Genomic DNA, 16,803 nt, shown 5'->3' on the forward strand with positions numbered 1-16,803 from the left:
TACTTGGATATGGAAGGGAAATTAGAGATCCTCTCCCTTGAAAACTGAAGGCCAAAGAGGGAAGCCTGACCTGACCAAAGTTATATAGGTAATCTATAGGAGCATACAGGTTTTATATAGGTAGTATCTAGCATATAGGAGGAGAACATAGGTGAAACACACAGGTGAAACAAAATAGCTGCCAACAACTTTTCATGAAGTGCTATGCTAATGGTTTATAAAGGATATTTTATTATATGTAATTACCAAAAATTGCACTGTTTTTTTTTCCCCAAAGACCAAGCTAGATAACTATAGAGAGACATATTTCCAGCACTGTGGCCACCTGATTATTATTATTATTTTGCCAGCAATCCATAAAATAAAGGAAAAATGTTAAAAATGATCTTCAATCTTTGTGTGTTCCCCTTTCCCTTCTGTAGTAGTGGGTAACAAAATGAGGGTAGAAGGGCCAGAAAGTACTTAGATTAATATTTTTGATCATCATTGATCTTTAATATAACAAGAGAACTTTCTACAGCTGTTGAGCCCAGGACTTCAAGTGTACCTTCTTTCTCTTTGGACAGCAATATGTAGAGATTGGGGTCAGTCCTGAAGGAACCTCGCCTATGATAAAAGGAATTAAGCTCCTTTTCTTATACTTAACGGCTCTGTAAATTCTAAGCTTATATTTGTTATATATTTGAAAGGAATAGCAAGTTATGTTTAGTAGATTTGCAGGTTCATGTACAATCATCTTTTACTGTACTATTATAGAAAAAAAAAGCTATAAAGGATATATGAAGAAAAATGCTATCTACATCCAGAGAAGGAACTGATCAATAGATATACAGAATACTTTACACACACACACACACACACACACACACACACACACACACACACACACACACGGCTATTTGTAACTAATGGGAGCTGTCTGATGGGAGAGGGAAGAAAAAAAGAAATTCACATGAAAATTTTGTTATATATTTGAATAGAACAACAAGTTGTGTATAGTAGATTTGCAGTTTCATGTACAATCAATTTTTTAAAAATTGTACTGTTATGGAAAGGCTTATTTTATCCCATAAACTAAAAATAAAAAATTCAAAAATATAAAAAATACCAATTCTAACCCTAGAGCCCTGGGGGAAAATGACTTAACCCTCAAGTTTGTTTCATGTCTAAGGTCACCCCTAGATGTTCTGGAGGGGGAAACTATAAATAATATTTAGAGGATAACAACTTCCTCTAATTAAAAAAAAAAAAAGACATACACACTTCTTGAAAAAAAAGATTGAAAACAAGATATGGGGATTTACAAGTACAGTGGTATCTTGATAATTGTCATTAATTTGTTCCAAAAGGCATGACAAGTGGAGATGAATAATTTTTCCCATGAGGGAGTCCACAGCCTAACCATCTTTCTCCATCCATTTCCCTAGAGGAGCAAGTGAGTTTTCAGAAGTGGAGCCAGTCCAGCCCAACTCATTCAGACTTCTCCCTTCTAGAGCTCACTTTTAGAGAGGAACTGTGACCTTTATTCTCCCCCGCCCCTTTCCAAGCAAATCCAAGCTTCCTTGGGGAACCGGGATGAAGGGAAGAGTAAGATGCTATTCCTGCAGCTTCCACTGTCCAGGGTTCTGGCCACCACCCAGGCGCAGGCTGCCAGGAGACTCCGCTGCCATTGCCACCACCACCTCCTAACTCATCTAAGCTCCCACAGCTGCTACTGCTTCTCCTCCTGCGCATTACAATGGTTCCATAACCCTTGTAATATTAATGTGGGAGCCAGGACAGTATAAGCTGCAGTCACACCACTTGCTGTTGGCGATGAAGTTGGTAAAAACAATTCTAAGAGAAATTAGTAAGAAGACCCTCCAAATCAAATCAACATATATTTAAAAGTCTCCTTGACAAAAAGATAAGAAAGAGTGACAGAGAAATATATTGGAAAACAAAGTTTAGGAAGAATAAATAATTGGTGCTAAAAACTTAGAAATTACACAAAACCCCTATTTCTTATACATTTAAAAATACATTTTTAATGATACATTCTGTTTACCAAATCATCATAGTTATACCAATTCTCTCTCTTTCTCACCCAGAGAGTCATCCTATAGGAAAAGCAGAATCAGAAAAGTGATAAATATTTTGAAAAAGTCCAAAATATATATGCTAATGTTAACATTGATGGAACTCTAACCTCCATAAAGGTGGGAGGAGTATTAGGGTGTCCTCTTATATTTCTTCATTTGTTGGATGTTTATAACTTTATTACATTAACTTTTTAATATACTTTTTTGGTGGGTAGTTCTTTCCATTTGCATTCTTTCTTCTCTCTGCTTTCTTTACTCTGCATCTGTCCATATAGATTTTTCCATGTATTTATCACACACATCATTTTTTTACAGCACAGTTATATTCATGTACCACAATTTGTTTAGTCATTCCCCAAATGATGGATATCTATTTTGTGCTATAATAAATATTTTGAAAGATTTGGGGACTTTCTTATCAATGGCTTCTTTGTGATAAAAGTACAGTAAAAAAGTGTTTGGTTCAAAGGTAATGGATTTTTTGGTTACTTTATTTTCATAATTCCAAAATTTTTCCCCCAATAATTGTGTTATTTCACACCTCCACCAACAATGTGTAAGTGTACTTATCATCCTCAACCTTTCCAATATTGACTTTTTGCCATTTTTAAAAATTCATTTTTTGCCAATTACAGGTGTAAGGTGAAATTTCAGGAGTGCTTTGATTTTGCATTTAGTGATTTGGGAATGTCCTTTCATGTAGTTGTGAATACTTTGCAATTCTTGTTTTGAGAACTGTTCATATCATTTGACCACTTATCTATTGGGGAACAGATGAGTACATACACCCATACACAGACACAGACACACACACACACACAAACAGAAGGATAGACAAGCAGATAGTTTATGTATAACAAAGAGATAGTTGACACAACTTTTTTTCCCCTTTTCAACCGCTTTCCTTCTTACACTGGGTTTTTATTAATTTTATCTGTGCAGAAGCTTCTTGGTTTCAATTAATTAAAGTTACTCATAAGTGACTGGAAATAAATCCAAAGGAAAACCTAAAAGTAGGAAATGTTGTCCTTTACCTGATTTACTCCTATTTAATCAGGTGTTTTTTTTATTATATTCACTGGACTTTTAATATTGTATTTTATAAATACCCATGACTGATCTTGTCTTTAAGTTGCCTAGTGTCTTTTTTTTTTTGTAACGTGAGTGTGGGAAAAAATGAGAACTGCTCAATTGGTACAACAAAGAAACCAAAATAACCCAGGACATATTAAGTCATCAAACAATTAACTTATATGTCAAATAGTGATACATTACTGCAAATGCAGTACTGTACTATAATTTATTTTGTAGAATATTTTTTAAAAGATTTTGGATTATTATGAGTAGTATCATTTCATGAAGCAGAAAGAAACAATATATAGTAATTTCTTTTTTCCCAATAAACTAAAACACATGTATATTTTCATCACTTAAAATAAGATTACAGATTTTCACACAGAGAATTACATTAATCTACACGATTCAATAGAAATCTAAATAACAATGTTCACAATAAAATGGTTTTTGTTGTTCTTTTGTTTGCTTGTTATAGAACCAAGCAGATCAAACATTGGTGGGATTAGTTTTCAGTAGAGGGCCACTGGATGTATCAGCAAGTAATCTCTCACTTTTTCAGCTGAGTGTATTTATAGCAAGATGACCCTGAAAGCTCCTTTTAGTCAATTAAATTAACTAAGCATAGACCTCAATCATCTGGAGAGTGGGGATGCATTTTAGTAGCCCAAATGATGATGATGGACCAACAATTATTCTGTGTCTTTCATATCAACTGTTGATTTCATGGCTTCAAGCCTTGAAGTCAAGTTCTCTTTCCCAATTCTTTGCCTTCTTTCTTTCTGTTGAGAGCACTGTAGTACAACTTTGGTAGTAGAACAGCAGATTCCTTAAGAATGGTACTGTTAGTTCTTAGTTTTTTCCAGTCTGCTTAAACAATTCTTTTAACAACCTTTGATTTTCCAAATCAATCTTACTTCCTTCTTTAAAAAAGTACAGTTTTCTTAGGTGCTAGATGTTCATCAACTCTAATTTTTGCTGTTCTTTTTAATCTAATTGCAGGAAAGCTTTCAAAAGCTGATTAAGACCTAGTATATTTTGTATAACTTTTTGCTTATATATGTTGTTCGACTTGTATTCTAGTGAGAGTGACTTAGAAGTGAGACTGGCTCCATTTTTTTTTCTTTCCCTACTCTGGCATACTTTGAGTCTTCAAAATTTCCAAATGTTTCTTGGCTCACATTTTCTTGCTTGTTTTACTTTTGTTTTTTGATCATTTGATGTAGCTAGTTCAAAAGACTGAATAGGGCTGATGCCTGAAGTTGATATAGTAGTTTCATTGGTCACAGTATCTTCAGTTTCCTCTGAATTCACTGAATTTTGGTTTAGAATTTACATTTTTTGCAAATTATCTTCCCCTTTTCTTCTATTTGTCATTCTTTATCTAAAAAAGTTATTGCTAGCTGTGTGACTCTGGGCAAGTCAAATAACCCCAAATGCCTTAGCAAAAAAAATAATAAAAATTATTGAATGCCCTTGAGATAAACATTTCATTGGATATTTTTCTAAACTTTCTTTGCCAAGGTGGTTTAGTTCTGCTGTAGCCAAAATAAGAATATAAGTCTCTGGTTGGTGTTCTGGGTTTGGTGAAATAATTCCCACATTCAATTAGTCTCCAAGTTAATGGGCAAAGATTTATAATAATTATGACTCCAATTGAAGGGGACTAAAGTTCCAAGGGAATCTAAAAAAGTCAACAGTAACAAGAAATTATGCTACTTGACCATGGACTAATTTCCTAGGGAATTTAGCCAAGAGTCAGAATCAAGGAGATAATTTTATAGAAAAGAGAAACAAAGATTAGGTTGATACGTTACTATTATGGTTTAGAGGTACAATTGAGGTGTGGTAGGGGTGTGGTAGTTCCCATCATTGAGTTCTACAGTTTACTGACTAAGACAGCTTGTTGGCCAGCATATTTCGTGGCACTAAGGTAGCCTTAGTGCTTATTAAGAATTGAAACTTTCTCACACATTCATCATTCCTCCTTCAAGCAATCAAAACCCAAATTCATTTGGGGCAAAAGAAATAAGGTCTCCTGTAGCTGTTTCAACTGACAAAGGATATAGAGCTGACCCTGCCTAGCTGAGCCAGACTCTGGAAGGGAGATTTGAAGATGGAGGCAACAGCATCCAGAGAGTATTGAATTTTAGGATTAGATAGCTGGTGGTATTCAGGTTGGGAAGTTCATGGCCTAGAGTCTGGAAGATACAAAGCTCACTAGTAGTGGAAAAGAAGACAATTATTTTAGAGAAAGTGGAGGATAAGCTCAACAACAAAAAAAGAAAGCTAGGATAAGGGGGAGCTGTCCAATTGGTTGACCATGGGATTTGGGTTTCCCAAGGGATTGGGATTTCCAAGGGCATTTTTTCCCAAGTGAGTATCTTGGTTTAAACCAAAAATAAATTTCCACTGGCTGGCCTCTGGGATTAGAAGTTGGATTGAGAGTGTTTGAAACCACCAAGAAGAAAGGGTGTATTCCCTTTCTTTAGCAAAGGCTTGCTCCTGGAAGGTATATAAGAGAGAGTAGGAGTCAGTGAGTTGGGAATCAAAGGTGCCATCAAGGGCACTGTGGTGGCAGCATGGGCAGCTGAACCTGCAAGCCTGATTCTCCTGGCCTGAAGTGAGCCCCCCTTTTGGTGTCCTTTACAAAACATAACAGAGACCTCTCTATGTCCATGAATAGCTTGCAGTAATTGTAGAATTTCCATTGCATACTTAATGGAGGAATGTTTATCAAAATCCCCCTTTTTCCCATATAGCCTCATGAGCATACAAGATTTGAAAAGCATATTTGCAGTATAGAAGTTCACTTTCTCTAATTCTAAAGTTCAGGTGAGGGCAATGAGTTTGGTCTGCTGGGCAGAGGTCTGGGTGTGTGACTTAGCCACCAAGGTGCTACTGAAGCTCATCACAGAGAATCTGCCTTCCTTTTCCCATTTAAATCAGGCAGTGCTAACAATGGGGCAGAGGTCAGTTTAGCTTTCTTTGAGGCAGGTTCAGGGAGTGACAAGATCACCTGCTTCCTCTCCTCTGGGAGTGAATGGGAGGTAGGAGCTAATTCATGACCCAGATACTTAACAGCCTGACAGGCAATGTGGACCTTAGACAAAGAAACTTTATATCTTCGAAGCCTAGAAAGTTATGCAGTATTATACAAAAGAAAGCCTTTTTCAATATCTAAAGGATATAAAGGATCCTTTAAAGGACCTATAAAGAACTAAAATTTTTCAATCAGGGACTGCAATCCCTCTCTGGCCTCTGGCTTCACTGGGTACTGGCACTTATGAGGGAACATGCTGGATCCCAGAGGTGCATTATAGCTAGGGTGGCGAGAGTAGCCTGCCCAGAGAGTCCTGGGTTTCAAACAGAGGAATCCACTTCCTCCCAGATTTCAGATGGAATATGGGAGGGCTTTGAGAGAAGCACAAAAAGTGTACCCAGAAGTCTTAGAAAGTTGGGTCCCCAATGTCACATCCCAACAAAGGAGTAGGGCAGAAAGTAATGATTTTTAAAAAAGGGTGTTTGAATAGCAGGTCATCAAACTGACAAGACAAAGAGGTCTCAAAACAGTTTATACATTTTCCTTTAATTCCCCTCAACCTAAGAGAGGAGGGGTGGGTGAAGCTCCAGGGCAGGACAGAACACAAGGCTCCCATAAAGTCAAAGAGAAATTCAATGGCTTTTTTTTTTGCCACATCCATGGAGTTGGCGGTGGTGGAGTAAGAGGGAGAGCCTGTCCAAATCCAGGGTACCATTGCTCTTGGTCCTGAGGAGGCCAGAGGATAGAGCATTGGATAGAGGTGGCTCAACTTCCCTGTGAGCAGTCTCTCTTTCTGTGTGGGAATTTCTTCTGAAGACAGTTGTGAGACAAATGGCCCAGGCCATGGCATCTGAGGCACGAACCTACATGGTTCTTGGATATATCAACAGCTAAAATTTGAGCCTTTTCTCTGATCTCCTGGCTCTTCAATCTTCTTCCTCTGCCGCAGTTGTATCTTATTATTGAAAATTCTAAAGCCTGTGTCTGAGGAGTTTGAGGACCATGGCTAACTTTTGGATAGACTTATTAATGAAATACATGCTGAAGACAGTGTCCCCTTTGGAGAAATGGAATCCAGCTTAGTGTATTTCTTTAGAGCCTGTACCAGGTGCCCCTGAAAAGGACAGGATTTTCCTGAGCTCCTTAACCTGTTTCTTTCTTGATTCCTTCAATGAGACAGATTAGAAAATGATCCCTGTTTCCTTCCTGATAATCCTACCCAAAGTCTGAGAATATAGCCCCTGGGGATAGAGGAGGAGGATTTAGCCATATCATCCCCAAACTTTTGGGCCAGATCCCAAATTCTCTTTTTCTCCTCTATGGTGCACCAAGAGGAGATAATGATGTTATCATCTCCCCAGGTAAGATCAAATTGGAGGAAGATAGCTTTAAAGCCCTCAACATATCCAGTGGGGTCTTCATTGCTAGGGACTACTTTTCCCTTAATCTGGGAAAGGCTGACATTGAAAAAGGCACATGCAATCTGACTATTCCATTCTGAGAGTCTGCTAACAACAATGAAAACAACAAAAAGAAAGCTACTTTTCTCTGTGGTCAGAGTTTAGAAGGGGTGGTTGAATCAGGATCTTGAGGAAGAGAAAGAGGGATATCACTCCTAGTATGGGAGGGACTAAGGAGCTGGCACCAGGAGGTTTCAAACTCCAGATTAAGAGATGAGGATCCAAGGGATAAGTAGAAAGGATACCCTCCAATAAATTTAGGGAGAACTGTCCCATCCTTGCCACAAGCCTTAGAATTCCTAGTCCTACAGTGTCTCAAATACTTTGGCCTCTCAGGAAAGGTGAAAAATTGGCAAATGTTCCTTAACAAGAAGAAACTTTGTCAAAAAATGACAAGAGATATTCCAAGTCCAGTTGTCCTCAATCAAAGAAAATATGCAGTGAGGAACTCAGATGATCCAGACAAGCTTTCTTAGGAGCTTGGGATATTCCCCCAGCTATAGGATGAAATAGGTTTATATTAACAGGGAGGTCAGAAAATTTGGGGGGACCCATGTTTGGGCACCAGAAATGTTCAAGTGAAAGACAACCCAACAAGATTAGGTTCCCTTGGTCGGTATCATAGGTTTGGTGAAAAAATTTGCACAGTCTCCAAATTAAGGGGCAAAGATTAATTATAATTGGATGCCAACTGAAATGGACTAAAGTTCCAAGAGAAGCTAGCAAAAAGCAAGAAGAAATTATATTGCTTGACAATGGATCAATTTCCTAGGGAATTTAGCAGAGTCAGAATCAAGGAGATAATTTTATAGAAAAGAGAAACAAAGATTAGGTTAATATGTTAATATTATATTTAGAGGTACAATTGAGGAGTGGTAGTTGTGAGGAAATTCCCTACTTTGAGTTCTACAATTACTGAACAAGACAACTTTGTTGGCCAGCATTATTTGTTGTACTCCAAAGGCCAGGTAGCCTTAGTTTTTCTTATTCATTGCAATTTTCTCACATCTCATCATTAAAGACAATTGAACTATAGGACTGGTGAGTATGGAAGAAAATCAAACAAGGACCTCACAATCAAAAAAGAACTTACATTTTCAAAATAAATATACATCATTTTGATTATATTTAAAAAGAAGGCACTAATAAGTGCAATAATCAATAAATTGAACAATAATAAAACATATTTCAGTTCTGTTTTGTGACCAATTAAGGAAAAAATGGAAAGGAAAGGAAAAAAAAGAAGGTTAGAGAAAAGAAAAAAAAAAGACAGAGAGACTGAAGAGGAAAAAGACAGCAGAAGAAAAATAAGAATTAATGAGTGTGTGGTGAGAGTCACTGCCCCCCTTCTTCCTCAATTAATCAGAGCCTTGTCTTAAGAAAGGGAAAAAAGGAATTTGTTGTTTTCTCATGAGAAAGAATATACCCAATGTGAACAAAAATGTCAGCAAGGGAATGCAAAGGTGAGCAGTTCTCAGAAAATTTACATAGACCCTAAAGCAGAGTCCTCACCCACCCTCTGGCTCTTCCTTACATTGGCTGTAACTTTGGAGCCTACACAGGAACTTTCCCCAGCAAAAAAAAAAAAAAAAAAAAAAAAAAAAAAAGAGCTCAAAATAAAGGATTTGCTTCATCAGGGAGGGGGTCCAGGGAGGGAGTAACATCTGAGTAAGCAGTATTTTTGAGGGAAACTTGTAGCTTTGCTCTTCACTTATCTTGAGTCACAAGGGTAGGTGTGGTGCAAGAATGTGAATGTACTGAGGGGACTTTAACAGTGGAAATCAAAGGGCAAAGAACAAAAGGTTCTTTTCAAATCTCAGGCCATTACCCCCATCACAAAACTCAGTCCCTGCTCCTAAGGAGCTACATTTTTATATTCTTTTGGGGGAGATACTTCTCTTTGGGGGAGATATCACCACCGATGTCTGTGGATTTCAGTCCTTTAATTCAAGTCCTATTTCTCCAATTCAACCTTCACAACTTTGGAAACCAAACAAATGCCCATCCATTTCTCACAATAAGAGAGTAACATTAGTATATTGTGAATGAAAGAGACACATAAACTGAAAATAGACCCATCCAAACATTCTTATTTTGAGTGATATTCTTGTATTCTGACCATTTAGGTTATTTTAACAACTAAGGCATGTGGGGGAATATTAACTCTTGGTATTTATCTCATCTGAATGTAATTAAGCAAGAGATAGATCCTTGATTTCCATGACAGCATAGGTATTATGCATATTTAAAGTTGTTCATAGAGGCAGGATTCTGGGAAGATGGCAGAGTAGATTGGTACATTTTATGCTCTTCCAATTTCCCCCACAAATAGAACAAATTTGCACCTCAGAGTGAACAAAGACTTGTGAAAAATCAACTCTTAGGGTAGAACAGAAGTCTTCCTGATATACCTGGAGAAGATCTGAAGAAAAAAAAAAAAAACCAGGGCCAGGATTAACCCATGTGAAGTGCAAGCAAATAAGCTCTGGGTTAGCTCCATAGAAATATCAAATGGGGATCCCCAGGGCAAGCTGGGTGTGGCTAAAACCATGGCTAGAAATCACAAAAACTTTTATCTCCTGGACAATTTGTCAAATCTGAGTCTGAGTCTGGGAAGATTGAGTAAAGCTCATTGGGAACGCCAGAGAGCTGGCCCAGGGGGAGAAGGAACCAGCACCCAGTGAGTGCAGAAGCAGTGGGGCAGGGGCACTACTGCTGTGGGCACTTGCTTTTGAGGACCTTTTGGTTTGGGGTTCCTGGTCATAGGAGAGAGCTATGAAAAGTTCTTAGAAGCCAGAGCTTCCATCCTTTCTACCCCTGGATTAAAGATGCTTACACTAATACCTCTTATTAAACAAAACAAAACAAAACAAAACAAAAAAAACCCCACAAAAATGAGCTGGCAAAGAAGAAAGAATCCCACTAAAGAAACATACTATGGGATATGGAAGACTAGGGTTCATCTTCAGAGGAGGGCATTAAAGTAAAAAAGCTTCCACTCTGTGTAGGACTGGTGCAAAACCCCCTTCCCAATTAACTATTCAGAAACATCTTCAGGTACAAAGAGAAAGCATTTATTTAATCCCTGCAGGCACAGACACACCTGGGAGCCATCCCAACTCTGCTCTGTGCTCCTAGAACCTGTCCAGCTTCTGCCTTGTCCACGATTTAAAAGCAAAAGACCTGAGTCTTCTCATTGAATAGACTAAAAGGACATAACCATCCTTGACCAATGGTCACCAATGTTGGCTGCCTCCCACAGGCCACATGTCACATCCTGCAATGTCCTGTATCCCAGGATTCAAAGTTCATCCCTGCAGAGATCATATGGAACCCCTTTCCCCCTCCTCCCTTTGGGAACAGGGATTATGTAACTCAATACTGACAAATACTTCATCTAATCAGTCCCATTCAACTTCAAAGAGTAATGTGAAATGGCTCCCTGTCCAGAGAGAATTTATAAAACTCAAAAAAGAATTTAGAAGTCAAATGAGGGACACTGAGGAAAAAATAAAAACCATCCAAGAAAAACAAGAAAATGTTTTGGGAAAAAAATTAACCAACTACAAAAAGAGATAAACAGTCTCAAAAATGAAAATAATTCTTTGAAAATTAGAACTGGGCAAGGGGAAGCCAGTGAAGCTATGAGAGACCAAGAAATAACAAAGCAAATTATAAAGAATGAAAAAAGTAGAAGAGAATGTGAAACATCTCATAAGAAAAATGACAGATCTGGAGAACAAATCAAGGTGAGAAAATATAAGAATAATTAAACTGCCTGAAAGCTGTAACCAAAAAAAGGACCTTAACACAATGATGCAAGAAGTAATCCAAGAAAATTGTCCTGGAGTGATAGAACATGAGGGGAAAGTAGAAATAGTAAAAAAGATCCACTGATTACCACCTCAATGAGATCCTATGTGGAAAACACATAGGAATATTATTGCCAAAATTTAAAACTCCAGATCAAAGAGAACATTTTGGAAGAAACAAGAAAAACCAATCCAAATACACTGGAACTACAGTTAGAATTGTGCAGAACTTCAGCAGCCACATTAAGAGACCACAGATCCTGGAATCATATTGGCTGACAATCAAAAGAACTAGACTTATGGCCAAAAATATCATATCCAGGATAATTATCTATCATATTGAATGAGAAAAAAATGGACATTCAATGAACTTGCAGATTTCCAGGACTTGCTGTCAACCAAACTCAAACTCAACATATAAGAGTCAATATCAAAGATCATTTTCAAGGAACTCAACATAGATAAATTGGTTTTTTTTTTTGTGTTTTACATGGGAAATTTATAGCATATGTTTAAAATGGACATCAACAATATAATAGGTCAAAAGATTGGAGCAGAGTTAAGATAAAAATAGTAATTATGGCATACAAATGCTGTCTAGAAGAAAAATAGATACAGAGGCATTAAAAGGGGGAGTAGGACTCATAGTTCTGAAAATCTACTCACATTGGAAATGAGTTAAATAGGCAACACTACATATATACCATGAAGAGTATAGCACCCTACAAAATCTGTAAAGAAATAAGGGGAAAGGGATGGGTAGACATGGAAGTAAAGAGTGAGGGAGGGATCCATGGCTTAGGGGAGGTTAAAGTAACAGGAAGGCAAGTTAGGAGCAGAATTAAAGCAAAGGATCAGCAGGGATAGGAAAGATATGTGTGTATGTATCTGTGTGTATTTGTCTACATATGTATATATATATATATATATATATATATATATATATATATATATATATATATATATATATATACATAAATATATCCTTTCTTAACTATAGCTTGCTTGGGCGTGTTGAGGGATATGGAATGGGGGAAAACAATAAAACAGAAAAGGTGCACAGCAAAGAACAAAAGAACAATTTACAAGGAAGTAAAGAAAAGATGGATATTCATGAATATAATTTCTTCTATTAATATATATATATATATATATATTTTTTTCTTGAACTGGTATTTATTGCTATATATTTTGAAACCTCTCTGATGTTCTGCTGGGCACATGATAATGTTCTCTTTTGTTTTGTTTTGTTTCATTTTCTTTTGTATTCTTTTGCTGTTTTTCTTTTTTCTTATTCTGTTTCTTTAAATAAATTTCAGGGAAAAAAAAGTTGTCCATATCAAGGCCCAGAGAGATCAAGTAACTTTTTCCTGAATATATAGTAAGTTAGAACCAGATTACCTTACTCAGGGCTTGTTGTGAGAAGCAAAAAAGCCTATTAAGCTAACACTAATTGATAAAATATTGAAAAGAGATTATTTTATTTCATTTATTGAGCAGAGCTTTCTTTTGCAGTCTCCTCACTGTGAGGACAAGAGAAGAGTGATTAGGTACATCTTGACATCCCCATTCTGAAAGTCAGAATAATTTTTGTCCTACACTGTAGAAGAAAAAAAAAAGTTTATCTCAGAACTGGGCTGATTCTCCCTTTTATCTTTTCTCTATGATCCTTTTTCATTAATGTTTTTTTATAAACCTCAATATTCAATTGTTGGTAAATATTTAATAAGTATCTACTATATTCCAGGTAATATACTAAGCATTGGAGATGGGGATACAAAAAAGGAAAGACAGTGCTTTCTCTCAAGGAGTTTACAATCTAATAGGGGTGGGGAGAGACAAAAGACAAAAAGAAGCTAAAAAGTGAGATGTGAGGAGGGAAACAAGATATCTGATGTGAGAAAATGATGGAAAATCCAGTCAGAAAAGTCCCAAAGCATTACAGCTAAGTTAGAAATGAGGAAATATTTAAGTTGAGCTCTTTCCTTAAAAAGGGTTTGGAATTCATCTTTTAATCATAGAGGCAGGAGAAATCTCTTCTTAGAGTCTAATTTCCAGGTGTATCTGTGTCCCTGACTGAGAAGCCTCCTACCGGGAAATCCAAGGTAAGTCCAATAAGGTAAAGATATGTTATCAAGGATATCTAAGGGCTGTATATGGTTTAGATTTGCACCTAACAATGGATGTGCTTGTCACTTATAGTAAGGCTTCATCTGAAAACTCAAATCAATATGCACACATTGGTGGCACATACAAATGCAATGACTGTAGTGAAGTGTCAAGCTACACTCATAAAATTATGGGACTTAATAGCTGAAAAAACATGAGTCATATTAACAAATCACACACACAAACAAATCTATGAGAGCAGTGGTTTTACATCTAAGACATTACATATTTGCATCTAGTTCTTCAGAAAAATGAAACAGTGGAAGTTCCTTGATGGAACTTCTTTCAAAACCTTTCTGGTTATAATGCTATGAGGCTATAATGAATACATTAGCTGTGAATTCAGATGGAGTACTGGCATCTGGAGGAGATAATGGCACCATTCATCTTTAGGACTGGAGAACTGGATATAATTTCCAAAGAGTACATGCAACTGTGCAGTCTGGATCTTTGGGTAGTGAATCAGGAATATTTGTTTGTGCTTTTGACCAATTTGGGAGTCTATTACTCACTGCAGAAGTTAGTAAAACTATTAAAGTATACAGAGAAGATGATTCAGATCAGCTCAGGAATGAAGAAACTTATTCAGTCATCTGGAAACCAGAAATGATCAAGAAAAGATTTTAAGGTGGTGAAGTCTACCTAATTGGATCATTGTTGTAGTTTGGTGTTTATAAGTTTATTCAGTTACATTATCTTCTATATAACACTATGAAGCAGAAATTTAGCAGAAGTCATTATTGCTTCATCACATTTTACAATAAACTTGCTTCTCCTTAAAAAATAAAAAAAAGGTCATAGAGACAAAAGGTAAGCCTTCTAAACTTGATAAAATGTTCTAAGATGATGAAGCTATTCTAATAATGAGCTTGGTGGAGTAGTTTTAGAAAATGCTCAGTGTACTGCAATCAGGTTAAGAAATGAGGTCACTCCAACCTTTTTTTGGGCCACTGAATGTATTAATAGTTTAACTAAAACATTTCTCTAGAGAAACAACCATCATTTAAAAAAGAATGAATTATGAAAGAAGGGGTAATCTTGGTGTGTATTTTGGGGTTCAACTGCTGGGAAATGTCAATGAAACATCAGTTAATATAAGACCTGAACAAGATCAGCCTCAAGGCTACTGAACCATTCAGACTGGGCTTCCTCAGTGGGGGAAATGTGGTCTATTTAAACTAGGAATAGAGTGGATTTCATCAGATAATCTGTCAAATGGTTCATAGAACATGCCTTGCAGTATTAAGCTTCCACTGTTCATACTATTTTATCAAACACTAGGAAAGTAGATTTTCCAGTAAAACAGGAAATTGCCCTAAGGGCATGCTTTTGAACATTTATCCAAGATGTGCTTTAAATGCTGTTTCAGCTGTCAGCTTTGGCTTTGGGAAGGGAATGGCCAGGCCTTTGTTGCACATGAGCAGTTCTCTCTAATCATGAAAATCAACAAATTCTGTAGTGTCATAATGGCAGCAAAAATGAGGGAATTTTTGCTATAGACAAACATGAACTCATTTGGAATTATCATCCAATCCTGCATTAACTATATATTAACATACAGACACACACACACACACGACACACACACACACACACACATATATATGAACACATACATACATATAGATACATAACATTGTTCCATAAGTCTTAGTGCTGCTTTAATTTTTCAATGGAATGTATGTATATACACATATGTATACACACATGTATATATATATGCACATATGCATATATATTGTATACATGCATGGAATATACATAAAGTATTGAACTGATCAGATTTCTGATGTCTTTCAATGTTATTTTTCTTTATGTTACTATCATTTTGGGGGCAAATTATGTATTTTTACTGTGTAAATTATGCTCTTGGTTTTATTTCATTCTGTTATTAGTTCTTAGGAGTCTTCCCATATCTTCTCTGAATTCTTTGCTTTTCTTATTCCTTAAAACACAATAATGTTTGGAAATCGACAATTATAGGAAATAGTTTGTGATAGTTCACCACATTGATTATTTCAAAAGTGGTCTTTTAAAACATAGAATCAACTTAGAATAACTTTTATTTCTTGGAAAAAATAGTTTAGTTAAATAATAGAGTTTGATACTCAGAATATCAGGCCAAGAGCTCATCTAGTTTTGCTCCCTCATTTTATAAACGAGAACATTGTAATGATTTCATAACTGAAACTCTCCAACTCTGAAACTCTTCAACTTCTAACAAATAAAAGTTAGTAAAATTCTGTATTATCACATTTCAGTAGAAAATAATTTAAATGCAGATGCTAAATATAGATAGGAGATATCAGTGCCATGGACATCCTTGCTACAAACCATAAAATGAAAAAGTACAGCTTCTTCCCATTTCGTTGTTTATGAAGCTAAACTAGTCTCAGGAAATGGCAGAGTAGATCTCAAGTGGCTAAATATTTTCTTATTTGAGAATAGAAAAGCCATTAAAGGTTTTTTGCCTCAGGTCATCTTTGGGGAACATCTGTCCATTTCCTTAGGATAGTTGATGAAAATCAAGCTTCTTCTTCAACTCTTATCTGAGTATACAACTTTTAAATTAATGTTAGGGTCTGAATGTCCAAACTTATTACTGTCAAGGAAATGAAACTTGGGACTAGAGTCTAGGGATGACAGGATCCCAGAATGTTGGGGTTAGAAGGGAACTTGGAAATCACCTGGTATAATAATCTTCTCATTTTACAGATGAGGAAACTGAGACCTAAGAGTGCCTGAAGCATGCATAGAAAAAAAGTTGCACAAATCATACTGAAAATATGAATTTAAAAATACTATACAAAGTATTGTTTTAAGTGCTACAAGTTAAACAATGAAATCAACCATAATCCTGGCTCTCAAAGACTACAAACTACTAGGCAGAGCCAAGACATATTTACAGATAATTCTAACATCATTTAGAGTGGTACAAGGGATGGAAATGATCTAAAATTAAAAAAATATTATGAAAGATTCAAGAAAAGAGAGATCTTTTCTTGATATTAAGGGTTGGGAAGAGGATTGGTGATAACAAAGATGAATGATATCTGAATGTATGTATAGCCCAAGAAAAGGCAAAGAGGTAGGAGCTTATAAAATTAGTGAGTAACACTAATAATAGAGAATTAGAGTTCTTTGGGTAGGATGTAGTCATATGA

General features: G+C 36.2%; 1 pseudogene; it reads left to right on the forward strand.

The window, feature by feature from the left end:
- Positions 1-1,815: 1,815 nt before the first annotated feature.
- On the forward strand, positions 1,816-14,266 carry LOC141561913 (pleiotropic regulator 1-like; annotated as a pseudogene).
- The last annotated feature ends 2,537 nt before the right edge of the window (positions 14,267-16,803 follow it).

Source organism: Sminthopsis crassicaudata, chromosome 3, assembly GCF_048593235.1.
Source record: "Sminthopsis crassicaudata isolate SCR6 chromosome 3, ASM4859323v1, whole genome shotgun sequence".
Classification (NCBI taxonomy): domain Eukaryota; kingdom Metazoa; phylum Chordata; class Mammalia; order Dasyuromorphia; family Dasyuridae; genus Sminthopsis; species Sminthopsis crassicaudata.